Below are 11,263 nucleotides of genomic sequence, written 5' to 3' on the forward strand. Positions count from 1 at the left end.
TCTTGTTGTACCGGGATACCGAGTCTGATCGGAACGTCTCGGGTGGAGGTCTATTCCTACGTTGACCGTGAGAGCTTGTGATGGGCTAAGTTGGGACACCCCTGCAGGGTATTATCTTTTGAAAGCCGTGCCCGCGGTTATGGGCAGATGGGAATTTGTTAACGTCCGGTTGTAGAAAACCCGAAGTTGACCTTATTTAAAATACATCAACCGCGTGTGTAACCGTGATGGTCTCTTCTCGGCGGAGTCCGGGAAGTGAACACGGTGTTGGAGTTATGCTTGACGTAGGTTGCTATAGGATCACTTCTTGATCATACTTTTATCGACCGTGCTTTGCCTTCTCTTCTCGCTCTCATTTGCGTATGTTAGCCACCATATATGCTAGTCGCTTGCTGCAGCTCCACCTCATTACTCCATCCTTCCTATAAGCTTAAATAGTCTTGATCTCGTGGGTGCGAGATTGCTGAGTCCCCGTGGCTCACAGATACTTCCAAAACCAGTTTGCAGGTGCCTATGTTACCATGCAGATGACGCAACCAAGCTCAAGGAGGAGCTCGATGAAGATCTTGCCCTTTGTGTTGTTTCGTTCTAGTTGATCAGTAGTGGAGCCCAGTTGGGGTCGATCGGGGACCTTTGTCGCATTTGGGGTTCTTCTTTTATTTTGGTTCCGTAGTCGGACCTTGATTGTATCTGGATGATGTAATGCTTTATTCATGTAATTGTGTGAAGTGGCGATTGTAAGCCAACTATGTATCTCTTTCCCTTATGTATTACATGGGTTGTGTGAAGATTACCTCACTTGCGACATTGCTTTCAATGCGGTTATGCCTCTAAGTCGTGCTTCGACACGTGGGAGATATAGCCGCATCGAGGGCGTTACAAGTTGGTAATCAGAGCCTTCCCCGACCTTAGAAGCCCCACTGCTTGATCGTTTTTAGCGGCCGAGTTGTGTCTAGAAAAATATTTTGAGTCATTTAGGATTATATATATCGGAGAGTTAGGAATTCTTTTTACTCCCCAGTCTCTTCATCGCTCTGGTAAGGCATCCTGACGTAGAGTTTTGACTCTTCTCTTCTCAAATTTCACTAAAAAAAAATTTAGGATCACGCGGGTATCTTGGAATCGTTCCGATGGTTTTATGATGAGAACATTGTCTTGGTGCCTCCTGTCAGGGGTTTAGTGGAAGTGTCCCGGGGAGTTGAGCTCTGAGGTGTTGTCGTCATAATTTTATCGTTGCAGTTCTGGAATACCTGAGTTTAGTACGCCGACATCGAAAATCTCTTTTATGCAGTTGTTGGTGAGATAACCCCGATAACCCAGTACTGAGGTGAGTACGGGAGTATTGCCATGACTTGTATAATGGATGCTTTTCGAAGGTTGAGGTAGACGATTTCCGAAGGTTTCTTGGTTATGTGTTGAAGGATGGATACAGCTGGATGTAGGATTTGTTAGTTTTGGGTGAGATATTATGCTTCCCCTGTATCCCCAACACCTGATTGCATAACCGGAAAATTTCGGGAGTTTCATAGGTGGGAATTCAAGTAGCTCTTAGGATATCTTTCCGACGGATGTATGATATGAAATTGGGGTTCGACGTCTAGTGGTCCGCCTATTCACGGTTGGTTTTACAGTGGTCTCGTTGTGTCTTAAAGAGTCCTTGGCTATGCCGACTCGGGGACGCTTCGTATGTCATGTGCACTGCCTTGTACATGATGGTGCTGTACGATCGAGCCCGTGTAGGCCCCACCACGAAAACTTCGGACGAAATCTCTATCATATGTTTGTTCTGGCTTATTCTGCAAGCCAAATCCTTTGTTTTGTTTTATTTGTGGTATTCGAGTTGCTTCGAAGTCAAGTGTTGATTCCATACCTTTCTTAAATGGTGTTCTCATATTTCTATGGGAGTGCTAATCCTTTCGATCGTCGAGATTGTCATGTCAATTCTTTCCAACCGGTGTGCTTCTTTTCAAGTGGATCCGATCATTTCAACATTTGCAAGATCATTTATCACTTCTTCTCAACGGTGTTGTTTCATCCGTCTCCAAGTTGCCTTTGTTTTTCCCGCCCTCCCTCCCTTTTGTTTTCTTCAAGGACTAAGATTTCTTCTTCAAGTATCCATTTTATTGATGGGAAGTTTCTCCATTCTTTTCCTTCAATGTTCTTATCCGGTGATTCTCATGAAGTTTCTAACGGAGCTTCAAGTTCGTCATTCTTCTTTCTTTTCTTCTCCGGTGGATTCAAGTCAAGATTTGTCGATTATATCCCCTTTTCTCGTTTCAAATACCTTCTCTTGACGATGCTCCTCATATTCATTCACTTCTCGCTATTTGTTATTCCGGAGTGCTCAAGATATCTCGAAGATTCGTGTTTCCACTCTGCATTCGTTCAAGCTCTTTCGAGATTGGTATCTCATTCAAGTCATTTAATTCAACCGGTGCAACATCTCTTTTAAATCTTTTCAACGGTGTTCTTTTGAGTGGGCCCTAACCCACAGGTCTTTTCCCAGGATCTTACCTGACTCTTCTATTTTCCCAGAGCTATCCTAAATTCTTCTCCAAGTTTGACGTAAGAATGAGTTATCATTAGTCAAATTCTTTTCACAGTTGGCTCAACCTCTTCGCTTTTGATTCTTCCGGTGTGCCTCAATAATTCTTGGTGGTGTTTCTCGTTGTCATTCTCATCATTTGAAGACCGAAGAAGAGTTTCTCTTTAATCTTGCTCTATTCTCTTCAAGATTCATGGTGCTAGCTTGTTGCCATCCTCTCATAATTGTTTTCGATTGTGAGAATCTTTTTCACCCATCAGGAGATATTCAAGAGTCTTCTCAGTTTGTCATCCGGAGTCCATCAATTCAGGTTTATTCATTCTCAGCTGTCAGTTATCATTCTCCTATCTTGCCGGTGCATCAATCGAATATCCTCTAATCAGTTCTTGATCTCTTCGTTCTCATGTATCTAAATACCCTAAAGTATCTTCATTCATTTTGCAATTCTTCCCGGTGATTTGTGCATTTGCTACGTTCAATTTCAATTCTTCCTGTGGTTCGTTCAAGAGTTTTCTTCCTTCGTGTATCATATCTATGTATTTGTTATTTCAATTCTACCGGTGGTTCGTTGAAGACCTTCTCAAGTTTTGATATATCTCTTTTAATCCTTTCTACGAGAATAAGTAGTATGCCAAATCCGTTGATTGTCATCAATTTAATTGGTGAAGGATAAGCATAACATAATTCTTATTCTTGTTCATCCAAGTGATTAATTCTATATTCCGGAGGCCCTTCAAATTCTCGGTTTCATTTGTTTCATCTTCTCTTTTTCCCGGAGTTCCAAGCTCTAATTATCACGGAGATCCATCTAAATCATTGCAAGGATGCACCTTGTGTTTTCAATTTCTCTTTCTGTTCATTCCTTTTGTTTACCGGAGTTCTTCATGGAGGTTCTACATGATGGTTCATCAAGGATTTAATTCCCTTCTCAAAGTTTTCATCGAGATTCTTTCCTAAGGAGCTCAAGCTTTCTTCATATGGTAATCCTGAGTGCAATTCTTTCTACCATATTTTGGAGGTGGTATTATGTCATTCTTGATAATTTGAGTTCATGTTCCATGATTCACATGTTGTTAAGAATGAGTTATTTTTAAATCCATATCTCTTTGTTGGAGTTATCTTGTGTCATATTTCACCTAAAGCCTTCCCTAAGGAATGTTGTATTGTGGTGCTTATCAATGATCCAAGTTTTCTCCTATCCTCTCGGCAAAAGCAGTTTTCATCTGTTCGTTGATCTCAAGCAAGCAATTGTTTCAGTTAGTGGCAGGTTGTCACCTCATAGTTTTGAGATGTTTTCCATAAGCCCACTACAAGCTTATTCGTTTCGTTGTTGGTTTTCCAACAACCCCGTTGTAACCTTCTTGGAAGGGTGCTTTCCAAGCTCATTTGTGGCAGAAGTTGGCATTTTCTTCTCCATTCGGTTATTCCAATGATTTATCTTCTATTCTTTCTTCCGGAGGCATTGTGATGTTGCTCTTTTCACTCATCATCTCGAATTGGGAGGATCATGTTCTTTTCGTGCTTATCCATTTAACCGGAGTGGTGCATCCTCTTTTCAAGTTCTTTTCATCTTATCAAGTCATGCGTCTCTTTTAAACTGGAGTGCTGTCCGATTTTGATCTTCCTTGTTCCTTGTTTATCTCATTTCAACCAGAGTGATTTCAATTCCTTCTTGTCCATTGTACTCGTCATTCATAGCTTTGCAACCTCCAAGGTTCACATGGTGTTCCTTGTTTCTCTTTTCTACCGCAGTGCTCTCAATTGTGTTCAACTCTGTTATGTCCTTTCTTTCAACTTTTCAACCTCTCAAGGTTCTTTGGTTTCACCCTTTTGTCGAAGAAGCAATTTGGTTTACCTCTTCTCTTTCTCTTCCGTTTTCTCTCCGGTGCCATTCTAGATCTCGGGACGAGATCCTCTCGTAGTGGTGGAGTGTTGTGACGCCCCAAGACCGGAGCTTCAGATGCCTTCCAGCTATTCCGAGTTTCGTCATGTGATTTGTTTTATTTGTTGCATTCATCCTTGCATCATGTGCATTGCATCATGTCGTCATGCCATCATATCATTAATTTTTAAAACCTCAACTAAATAAATTGTATGGATTTTTCGATCCATTTAAATCGAGGGACTCACATGGTGACTTCTCTTTATAACATATCCTCCAATATTAGGGAGCTATATTAAATATTCCACTATTTCAGAATCACCAAAACACACTTGCAAAATAATTCCCCATGCCTTTGACCTCAAACGTTGTCCAATAATTTATTTCATCATTTTCCAAAGCTCCACCAAAAATCCAAACATTTTTGGACCTTCCCAAACCTCACTTCCTATTCAAATCATTTGAATTTAAATCAAATGAGTTTGAATTTAATCTTTCAATCATGGCCTTTCTATTTTTCTCGGAACAAACTCATTTTTGCGAGTCCGGAAAAATTATCCCCATGTCCTACTTCTTCCCCTAACCCCTCTTTCTTTTCTTTCCTATCTCTGTTTTGTTTTTATTTTCTTTAGAGAGGGAGAAGAGAGCCTTGCAGCCCAGCCGGCCTCTTAGGCCCGGCCAACCTAAGCCGGCCCAAGGCCCAGCCGGTGCCCCTCTAACCCTAGCCCGAGCGAACCCCATCTCCCCTTTCTCTCGATCCCTTCCTCCCTCCCGTGCGCCGCCAGAGACTCCCGATTCCCCCCCTCGCTCGACGCATCTCTCCCCCTGTCGCCGCCTTCCGCCCGATCCCTTCTGCCTCCTCGCTCGCCTCCCTCCTCCTCGTCGTGGGAGTCTAGCTACCCATCCCGCAGGAGGCCGCCGCCGCCATGTACGCCCGCAGGAGCGCCAACGCCACCAGACCACCATCCCGTCGCGCCTCCTCCACCCCGCAGCCATCCCCGTAGCGCCTCGCCTCCCGCAACCGTGCCAGGACCTCCTCGCCACCGGCAGCAGCAACAGCTGCTACACCATCTCGATGCGCCGTTGGCCCTGCTTCTCCTCGTCGTCACCAAACCGCCTGGTCTTTTGTGCCACCATCGGGACGGCCAACTCTGGCGGCCCTCCGTCGCCTGCGGTCGTGCCCCTCCTCTGCCTCGCCAGCCGTCGTCCTCAAGCTCGTTCAGCGGCCCCTGTCTTCTCCTCGTGCCCGCCGCCGTCTTTGTCTGCGCCCAGAGGAGCCCGCAGCCTCCCTGGCCTCGGATCTGGCCGGATTGAGCCGGTCCGCGTCCACCACCACCCTCGCCGTGCTCCGCCTGCCATGGCCTGCGAGGCCATCAGCTTCACCTCGGCCTTGACCCAGGAGGACGAGCAGCGTTGCTGCCTGCTCGATCCACCTGCACGCGCGCCTCGCGCGTTGACCGCGACCAGCTCCATGCCCGAGCGAGCATGCTCCTGTTCCCGATGGCCAGCACCGCCCAAGTTGTCGCCTCTGCGCACCATGTAGTGTCACCGTGGACGCATGCACCCCCGGATCAGAACCTCGAGCACCAAGTACACCACCGGCAAGACCCGGACTCCGAACGCCAAGTACAACTACGAACCCGAAGACCTCGGATGCTTCAAGTTCCTCTACCACCTGTGTACAACTACACGGTGATGTGCCAAGTACCCCTTCGGATCGCCAAGTTCATCTACGAAAACATGTACCATCTACCGTCGCCCGAAGACCCGTGTACCACTACCGACGCCGTGTACGACTACTTCCCACGACAACACTTGAACAACTACTTCCACTACGCCCGAATACCGTGGATGTGACAAGTTCCTCTCCGGACATGTACGACTACCGTTGCCAAGATCGCGAGTACCTCTACCGTCGCCGTGAACAACTACTTCCCTCGATGACTCGAACCGCTCCGAAAACGCACGCTTCGAAGGTATAACCCCGAGACGCCGTCCGTGGACCGAATGCATGTGTTGTATGAGATGCACCCTATGTTTGCACCGTGCCCATTTACTTCATGCATGTTCCTCCTCGTTCGTCATGCCGATGAACCGTGGGAACCCGGTAACCGGGATCACCCCACCATCTTGCATGACTCGCTCACGCTCACTTCCTTTTGCACCGGTATCTCTGTGAGCTATCGGAACTGATATGTTGCCGTGGCATCATTTTCCGTTTCATCACCGTGGCACCCTTTTTGTTCCGCCATGGTGACCAAATGCTTCATAACATGTTCATGTTATCGTTTTCATAAAATTGCATAAAACTTGTATATGTCATCCGCATCATGATAACAACATTTAAAATGTTTAAACTTGTTGTTGCATTAAATTGCTAAATGCATATGGGGATTTACCGGATTTGTTGTTTTTATATCCGGCCCCATTTAAATTGTTTAGATGGTATAGTTTATATTATGCTTCACCTCTTGCCATGTTTAACAACAGTTAATATTGTTGGGTAGCTTAAACGAGAGATAACTAAATAATTGATGTGGTGTTCCGTCAACATGCACCTCGTTGCATATTGAGCTCCACTTAACTTGTAGTATTGTTTGTTGCACTTTGCCATGCCATGCCTCATTAAGCCGAACATGCATCATACTTGTTTGCGCATCATGCCATGTTTATGTGATGTCTGTTTACTATGTTGTTTGTTTCTTTCCGGGTTGCTTCTCTCGTTAGCTTCGGTTTCATTCCGGAGTTGGTAAAGGGTGGAAGGCTCGGCCTTATGCCTGGTGTTCTGTTCCACTCTTGCCGCCCTAGTTTCCGTCATATCGGTGTTATGTTCCCGGATTTTGCGTTCCTTACACGGTTGGGCTATAATGGGAACCCCTTGACAGTTCGCCTTAAGTAAAGCTTCTCCAGCAATGCCCAACATTGGTTTTACCATTTGCCACCTAGCCTTTTCTTTCCCTTGGGTTCTGCAGACTCAAGGGTCATCATTTTTTTAACCCCCCCGGGCCAGTGCTCCTCTGAGTGTTGGTCCGAACTAGAGCCCTGTGCAGCGCCCCCTCGAGGAAACTCAAGGTTTGGTTTTAGTTGTACGGATTGCTCATCTGAGTGTGCCCTGAGAAAGAGATATGTGCAGCTCCTATCGGGATTTGTCGACACATTCGGGCGGTGTTGCTGGTTTAGTTTTACCCTGTCGAAATGTCTTGTTGTACCAGGATACCGAGTCTGATCGGAACGTCTCGGGTGGAGGTCTATTCCTTCATTGACCGTGAGAGCTTGTGATGGGCTAAGTTGGGACACCCCTGCAGGGTATTATCTTTCGAAAGCCGTGCCCGCGGTTATGGGCAGATGGGAATTTGTTAACGTCCGGTTGTAGAAAACCCGAAGTTGACCTTATTTAAAATACATCAACCGCGTGTGTAACCGTGATGGTCTCTTCTCGGCGGAGTCCGGGAAGTGAACACGGTGTTGGAGTTATGCTTGACGTAGGTTGCTATAGGATCACTTCTTGATCATACTTTTATCGACCGTGCTTTGCCTTCTCTTCTCGCTCTCATTTGCATATGTTAGCCACCATATATGCTAGTCGCTTGCTGCAGCTCCACCTCATTACTCCATCCTTCCTATAAGCTTAAATAGTCTTGATCTCGCGGGTGCGAGATTGCTGAGTCCCCGTGGCTCACAGATACTTCCAAAACCAGTTTGCAGGTGCCTATGTTACCGTGCAGATGACGCAACCAAGCTCAAGGAGGAGCTCGATGAAGATCTTGCCCTTTGTGTTGTTTCGTTCTAGTTGATCAGTAGTGGAGCCCAGTTGGGGTCGATCGGGGACCTTTGTCGCATTTGGGGTTCTTCTTTTATTTTGGTTCCGTAGTCGGACCTTGATTGTATCTGGATGATGTAATGCTTTATTCATGTAATTGTGTGAAGTGGCGATTGTAAGCCAACTATGTATCTCTTTCCCTTATGTATTACATGGGTTGTGTGAAGATTACCTCACTTGCGACATTGCTTTCAATGCGGTTATGCCTCTAAGTCGTGCTTCGACACGTGGGAGATATAGCCGCATCGAGGGCGTTACAAGCTCCATGCATAGCATTGTAGACATAGAATATTTGCAAAATACATACGGCTCTGAATGTGACAAACCCGTTGACTAAACTTCCCTCACAAGCAAAAAATGATCACACCTTAGTATTCTTTGGATGTTAATCACACAGCGATGTGAACTAGATTATTGACTCTAGTAAACCCTTTGGGTGTTGGTCACATGGCGATGTGAACTATGGGTGTTAATCACATACATATGTGAACTATTGGTGTTAAATCACATGGAGATGTAAACTAGATTATTGACTCTAGTGCAAGTGGGAGACTGAAGGAAATAAGCCTTAGAGGCAATAATAAAGTTGTTATTTTATATTTCCTTATATCATGATAAATGTTTATTATTCATGCTAGAATTGTATTAACCAGAAACTTAGTACATGTGTGAATACATAGACAAAACAAAGTGTCCCTAGTATGCCTCTACTTGACTAGCTCGTTAATCAAAGATGGTTATGTTTCCTGACCAAAGACATGTGTTGTCATTTGATGAACAGGATCACATCATTAGAGAATGATGTGATGGAGCAGACCCATCCGTTAGCTTAGCATATGATTGTTAATTTTTATGGCTATTGCTTTCTTCATGACTTATACATGTTTCTCTGACTATGAGATTATGCAACTCCCAAATACCGGAGGAACACCTTGTGTGCTAACAAACGTCACAACATAACTGGGTGATTATAAAGATGCTATAAGGTGTCTCCAAAGGTGTTTGTTGGGTTGTCATAGATCGATATTTGGATTTGTCACTCCGTGTATCAGAGACGTATCTCTGGGCCCTCTCGGTAATGCTCATCGCTATAAGCCTTGCAAGCAATGTGATTAATGAGTTAGTTGCAGGATGAAGCATTACGGAACGAGTAAAGAGACTTGCCGGTAACGAGATTGAACTAGGTATGATGATACCGACAATCGAATCTCGGGAAAGTAACATACCGATGACAAAGGGAACAACGTATGTTGTTGTGCAGTTTGACCGATAAAGATCTTCGTAGAATATGTAGGAGCCAATATGAGCATCCAGGTTATGCTATTGGTTATTGATCGGAGATGTGTCTCGATCATGTCTACATAGTTCTCGAACCCGTAGGGTCCGCACGCTTAACGTTCGATGATGATTTGTATTATGAGTTATGTGTTTTGGCGACCGAAGTTTCCCCAGAGTCCCGGATGAGATCACGACATGATGAGGAGACTCGAAAAGGTCGAGAGGTAAAGATTGATATATTGGAAGGTTACATTCTGACACCGGAATGGTTTCGGGGAGTTTCATATAAATTTTGGAGTACGGGGAGGTTACTGGAACCCCCCGGGATATTGTTGGGCCTTAGTGGAGAGAGGAGGCGGGAGGCCAAGAGGTGGCGCACGCCCCTCTAGCCAAACCGAATTGGACTAGGGGTGGGGGGCACGGCGCCCCCTTTCCTTCTCCCTCTCCCTCTCTCCCTTCCCCCTTCTCCTACTCCGGAAAGGAAAGGGGAGTCCTACTAGGACTTGGAGTCCTAGTGGGACTCCCCCCACACTACTGGAATCAGCTTCTTTGCCTCCCGCCATAGCAGACGGCAAAGGCATATATCCCGGACGGCAAACTTCTTTGCCATCCGCCAACAGACGGCAAACTGTCCATCTTAACAGGTGCTAGCAAAGGCCTTCTTTGTCGTCCGCTTCCATGAAACGGACGGCAAAGGATTGTGCCGTCCGCCATCTGAGACCAGCAGACGGCAAATACAACGGACGGCAGTGGGGTGGTGTCAGAGCCGTTAGGGGGTTAACGGCTCTCTTTGCCGTCCGCCAGCGGACGACACAAAGTCGAAGCTCTTTGCCGTCGGCTGACGGACGACAAAGATCTCAGTTAGGCCAGCACTGGGAAGCTGCCGCGTGGCCAGCTATGTCGTCTGCCAGCAGACGACAAAGATTCAAAGGTCTTTGCCGTCCCCCAGCGGACGACAAACTGTCCAAAAAGGCAGCTAGTGCTCCCAGTTTCTACATGTAGTTGCCACTTGTCCTCTTTGCCGTCCACTAGCGGACATCAAAGAGGCTATATATCCCCTGTTTTTAGTTATATCCATTTAATTTCACTGGAATTCACACACAGATATACATATTTTTGTTTTCACAGGCACAGCAGACATATGATGTATCCAACAGATAGCTCCATCCATGACAACATACATACATAATAAACACAGTTTCATCCATACATCTTACACTAATATCACAATGTTCATCCCACACATTGTTCCATGCATCCATATAACAAGTTCCACATTATTCTTTGATATGAACGAAAAGAAGAACAGAGAAACAAGCACTCCATCCATGCAAGCTTCCATATAGTGAATTAGATCTACAAAACGGGAAACAAGAAAGTTAGAAGAAGAAGAAGAAAACTAGAAGAAGAAGAAGAAGAAGGAGAAGAAGACTAGAAGAAGAAGAAGAAGAAGGAGAAGAAGACTAGAAGAAGAAGAAGAAGTTCTTCTTCTTCTTCTTCTTCTTCTCCTTCTTCTTCTTCTCGTTCTTCTCCTTCTTCTTCTTCTTCTCCTTCTTCTTCTTCTTCTTCTCCTTCTCCTTCTTCTTCTCCTTCTTCTTCTCCTTCTTCTCCTTCTCCTTCTTCTTCTTCTTCTTCTTCTTCTTCTCCTTCTTCTTCTTCTCCTTCTTCTTCTTCTCGTTCTTTCTTCTCCTTCTCCTTCTTCTCCTTCTCCTTCTTCTCCTTCTCCTTCTTCTCCTTC

The sequence above is a fragment of the Triticum dicoccoides genome, chromosome 7B (assembly GCF_002162155.2).
Source record: "Triticum dicoccoides isolate Atlit2015 ecotype Zavitan chromosome 7B, WEW_v2.0, whole genome shotgun sequence".
Taxonomy (NCBI): Eukaryota; Viridiplantae; Streptophyta; class Magnoliopsida; order Poales; family Poaceae; genus Triticum; species Triticum dicoccoides.